The sequence below is a fragment of the Stenella coeruleoalba genome (genome assembly GCF_951394435.1).
Source record: "Stenella coeruleoalba genome assembly, chromosome: 10".
Taxonomy (NCBI): domain Eukaryota; kingdom Metazoa; phylum Chordata; class Mammalia; order Artiodactyla; family Delphinidae; genus Stenella; species Stenella coeruleoalba.
Genome location: NC_137156.1, coordinates 87,947,346 through 87,953,345, shown reverse-complemented (window position 1 = coordinate 87,953,345; position 6,000 = coordinate 87,947,346).

Sequence of the window (6,000 nt, the reverse complement as noted above, 5' to 3'; positions counted from 1 at the left end):
GCGCACAGGCTTTTCTCTAGTTGCAGCGAGCGGGAGCTACTCTTCTTTGTGGTGCACGAGCTTCTCATTGCAGTGGCTTCTCTTGTTGAGGAGCATGGGCTCTAGTCACGCGGGCTTCAGTAGTTGTGGCTCTCAGGCTCTAGAGCTCAGGCTCAGTAGCTGTGGCACACGGGCTTAGTTGCTCCGCAGCATGTGGGATATTCCTGGACCAGGGATTGAACCCGTGTCCCCTGCATTGGCAGGCGGATTCTTAACCACTGTGCCACCAGGGAAGCCCCAATATCATATTATTGTCCCTACTTTTCTAACAAGGAATACAGAAAGAAGTTTAGTATATTATCCAGAGTTACTTAGCTAGTAAATAACAGAGCCGGGATTTGAATCAAAGTCTCTGAATCCAGGGCTTGAGCAATTAATCTCTATCCCATACTTAGTTTTAGACAAGTGATCATTCCATTGAATTCTTTCTCTTTCTGTGTGCCCTCAGCAGAGATAGTTCCCCCTCCCTATAGGTAATCAAAGCCCTTCAAATTGGATTTCATAATGATATGGATTTCCCCCGTCTCAGGGAGGATTTTGCTGGCATTTGAATGCAATTCCTCAAGGCTTTCTGATGAGCTAAGTCAGTTGAAACATGCACACCTAGTGTAACATTCCTTCCCAGGCAGATTAAGTTGGCAGGACTCAACCTTTCATAGAAGGGCTGTGACTCTCAAAAAAAACCTTCTCATTTACCACTTATCCCTTCCAGTTACCTCGTTGCTGTTTTAAAAATGTTTTCTTCCAATGGGTAATGCTAAAAGCAAAGTTTTCTCACAGCCTCTCTGGCTAACTGTTTCCTCAACCTCCTACCACGTCTTTGGAATAGATGAGCAAATTTTACTACCTTGACTCTTTGGTGTACCCCGAAGACCAGTATGTTGCTGTCCTTCAGGAACTCTGCTAAATCTCCCCAGCTCTTAATGACTTAACTTTGTCAAACATCAGTCCCCAGACAAGTGGGAAATGCCGTTCAGTATAATGGGGTGTAAGCGTAGTTGAGTGGTTTTGAGCACAGGCTTTGGCGTTTACTCACCCGAAGTTCAAAGCCACCCACCCACTTCAATAGATGTTTTACCTTGGGTGAGCTATTTTAAACTCACTAGACCTCAGTTTCTTCATCTGTAAAGCATGGCTTAAGAAGTTGCAGTGTCATAGGGTTTTAAAAGGACACATGGGATTATATTCGTAAGAATATTAGCGTGGTATTTGGCACGTTGTAAGATCTCTGTAAACATCAGTTTTTCTATTAAATCTCACCAATGAAAGGATGGCATTCTAAGGGCAGAGATGAATTCTTCTTGACGTACCTGGTGTAGAGCCTTATACACAGGAGAGGATTAAGAAATCTTTTTGGATAATGATTGCTCATTATTCGGATGGGATAGCCATGATCTTTTCGACATTGTGTGTTCAAGATCACAAGTTTCAAGATGAAGGATCAGGAAGGATGACGGGAAGGAGGCAGAGGGGCTAAAGGAAGTGGGCATGGGAAACAGACGCACACAGGAATTTCAGAAGTCATCCTCCTGTGAGATCCAACCTTGACCAGCGCTCACACTTCACACCAAGATAAGTTGGCTGTCGTCTCCATGTGAAGAGATGGATTGTTGAGCAAAGCTCTGCATGTCTAAATGGTTCTAGCATCTTGTCCACCTGAGGAGTTGTCCTGCTTCTTCCCACCACACCCACACTTTAGGAAATTTCTCCTCTCTAGGACATCCTAGGCCAAATCATCTCCATTTGTACCTTTGAATGCAGTCAGGCGTGGAAGCATTTTGCTTGCAATTGGAACGTTGTAGCATTGTACTAGAAAGCCTGCCCAGTACTTACATCATGGCTGGAATTTGAACTCTTATTCCTTTACTTGCTTTTCTAGAACTGAGCTGCCCAGCGTAGTAGCTGCTCTACACAGGCACCTCTTTACATTTAAATTGATTACAATTTAGTACAATTTCAAATTTACTCACTAACCATATTACCAGTGCTACGCAGCGTCATGTGGCTAGTGAACTATTGTACTGGACAGAGCAGATGTAGACCATCTACATCATCACAGAAAGTTCTGCTGGACAGTATTGCTCCACAACATGGCCTCAAGCATCATGGAACAAATGAGTCACGTGAAAAACAGTGACACAGCTAGATGGTCAGTAGGAGAACTGTTATTCTTATGCACACTGGTGATTTTAAAGCATGTCATAAACACTTTGACCATCGAAATGTGGCATCTGATTCCCCTTTTCTTGAATATGGGCTATCCGTGACTCGCTTCTGTTGAATAAAATGAGTAAACTTATTAAACTCAAGACATGGGAACCTTCTGAAGACTCCAGCCTTTGAGTCACCACAGCTAATACTAGGTGGAGCAGAGAAAAGATGTTCCTGCTATACCCCGCCGACGTTGCAGATTCGGCAGCCAGATGATTTTGTTGTTTCAAGCCACTATATTTGGGGTGGTTCCTTGTAGATAAATAGATAATTGGAAGATACACATTCTTAAAAAGCTACAGGTTTTTAGTGAAGTATCTCTCGCGAATTATCTTTAATGAAGTTCAGAGCATGATGAAAAGAGGCCAGAGGAAGCGCAAGGGCCTTTCTCTTCAGTAGCTAATTGCAACATCAGTGGTGAGAACCTGAGACAAATAGAGCAGGAAAATGCTCATGCACTTTCAGACGTGGCAACCACATGCACCATCCCATGACATAAGCTCCACCTTCCTTCAGCCCCACTCTCATTGGCTCAATGATGGCAACAGTTTTTATTCTTGCTTCCCCCAGTGTCAGAACTTCTGATTCACTGGCAACTCAACAGTTTTTTACAGGGGTTATAGGCTGCTTGGAAGAGGACTTGGCTCGGTACTATATCTGCATACAACTCTTGATGCTGCTTTTAATAGCATTGTATGTGATAGTTAAAATGGCAAAGATTCCTAAAATGCTTTTATTCTTAACTCACATCAAATTGAGAAAGCATTCACCGTCCATATAAAAATTATTTTTCCTATCGGCTTTAGTCTTGATTAGTGTTAGATTTCCCTGAAAGCAGCCCTTAAGAAAAAGACTTAGTGCAAGTAGCTTATTTGGGAGTGTCAGGTGGACCGATAAACACAGGCAATGATTGAGACCAAATACAAGGATGCGATTTTGAGTTGACACGTGCTAGGGTAGACTGGATTCTTAACGCCGCGGCACTTTCAGAGAAGTTACATGAAATGCTCCTCAGGTCCATCCACCCCAGAGGAATGAAGGAGGAAGCTTTGATCACTGGTTCCTATTTTCTGTGGATCGGTTGTTGCTCCACGGACTGCATCTGAACAAGTGCCAAATGGATTCCCAAGGGCATCCCACACTGTATACCGTGCAAGAAATCCTAGGGCAGAAATCAGGAGACGTGCAGTGGAATCTCAAGGTAAAGCACTGTCAGTTTCACCTGCGTGAAGCTGGCTGAAGCATGGGTGGAACGGGTTATCTCAGACTGGCTAGAATAAGAGGTGAAGAGAAGACAGATAAGAGGCTCTGAGGTGGTTCCCAAGGTGTGTCTGATACAGTCTACCCTTGGATCCACTCGGCCGTGCTTCTGGTCTCTCAGTCCAAACAATTACACAGTATGTTTAAAGTGGCAGCCACTGCAATGTGTATAAACACTTGATGCAAGGGGGTTAGTGAACCAGGCTAAGTGACTGCAGCCAGCCCTGAGGCTATAACAGATATTCACTGGATGTCTCTACTACCAGCCATTCTAGATACCTTTCTCTCTTGGTTAGGACTTCAGCTGGGATGCTTGCCTGGTAATGACTCAAATATTCACCTTCAGGAGGTCTGAGTCCTTAGCTTCCTTGCCACTGTTAGAGTAGTTGCCCTTCTCCATATACCATTATCAACAGGCATGGAAACAGAGAGAGACACCCCTAACGAATGTCCTGGGTTTCAGGCTTACTTATCACTGCCCCCATCATAATTAGAGTCCATTACCGTCACTATCACATTAATTCTTTCCTTTGCCTTCTGGTGTGTTGTCATAAGAATATGCAAGTACCACACCTCAGTTAGACAACTGAGTTGTTTGGATACACTTTACCAGATCCTTTCAGATAACTGTACCCCTTTGCCACACTTAACCTGCAAACGAAGCCTGAGAAATAAATGCGTACAGGATATAATGGGATTTGAGAAGAAGAGGTGTTCAGAGATGACCCGCTAATTTTTCAGTGTTCAAACAAGGAATCGGCATCATTCTGTGTGCCCTGCTACCTCTGGAGGTTTCAGGATTTTTATCTAGGAGCAGCCATGTAAGTGGAAGTGAACAGCCGAAGGAATTGTTTTAAAGCTGCAGACCATAGGAAGCGTGCTGGTTTTACTTAGTATGTTTCCTTGGGGTGGCCTTCAGTGTGGTGAGGACACATAAGTAGCACCCCTTGGCATTATCCAGGTATACTGCTCAGGTAGGAAAGTGACTGGAGCATTTTAGAACAATTTTCCATGCTAAAGATTGCAATAGGAACCCATCATATCAGATGCCTTTTTTTTTTTTTTGCTCTGCATGTTTTTAGCCTGGCCTGCTCCGTGTTCTAGTCACAGCTGCAGTGGACAGTTCCATCCACCTTGCACTGGTAAGTGACACTCACCTCAAGGGCATGGCCACACCTTACATCCTGCCTTAGCATTTTCTGTGGCACTGCTGGAGTCTGCCGGACCCAGAGCAAGCCCAGCCCCTAAGTGTGAGAAAGTTAATGCCCCCAGGAGCTACCCTCATCCAGCGTGGGTTGGGAGCTAGTAGCTAAAGGTTCCAGCCTCCCATCTTTGGAATGGACAATTCTGGGAAGCATTCCACATGTTTCTCAGCTGTCCCAGCACAATCAAGTCCCCACTTCCCAGAGTGACAGCCTCAATAACTACTATTTGGGCTTTAGCTCCTTCCCTGTTTTACCCTCCTCACTCCCTCACTCTTGATTCTTGAGATCACCTCCTACATAAAAAATTGGAAGCTAACATCAGAGAAAGAAAATTATCTGGGATAAATAGAGGCATTTCATAATGACAGAGAGGTCAGTTCTCTAAGAAGACAAAACATGTACGTACCTAACAACACTATCAAGCATGTGAGGCCAAAACTGATTGAACTACAAAGATGAATAGACACACTGACTGTTCTAGCTGGAGATTTCCATACCCCTCTTTCAGTAATTAAATTAAGCAGGCAAAAATTTTTAAGATACAGTTGACTTGACCGGAGTTATCAGTCAACTTGATCTAATTGACACCTACAGAACACTCCACTGAACAACAGAGGAATACACATTTTTCTCAAGTTCTCATGGAACATTTACCAAGGGAGACCGCATTCTGGGCCATGAAAACAAATCTTAACAAATTTCAAAGAATATAAATTATGAAAACGATGTTCTCAGATCACAATGGAATTAAACCAGAAATGAATAACAAAATCCCCCAATACTTGGAAATTTAAAAAAAAAACGCACTTCTGAATAACCTCTGGTCAAAGAAGAAGTCTCACAAAGAAATTTTAAATGTCTTGACTAAATGAAAATAAAAATATGACTAATCAAAATTTGTGGGATGCAGTGAAAGCAGTGCTTAGAGGGAAATGCATTTAATTATGCACATCATTTCAGTGGAGCCTGTATTACTCTAACTCCAAAAACAGATAAAGGCATCACAACAAAGGAAAATCACAGAGCAATATCCTCAACCAAATATTACAAATAAAATCCAACAACAGTTAGAATTATATACAATAACCAAATGGATGTAGTCCAGGTATGCAAGGTTGGTTCAATTCTAAAAGCAATCAGTATAATCCACTACATCTGTAATTTAAAGAAGAGAAATCATATGATCATATTGATTTATGCAGAAAAAACATTTGACAAAATCCAACACTCATTCATGATGAAAACTCTCAGCAAACTAAGACTAGCGGGAACTTTCCCCACTAAA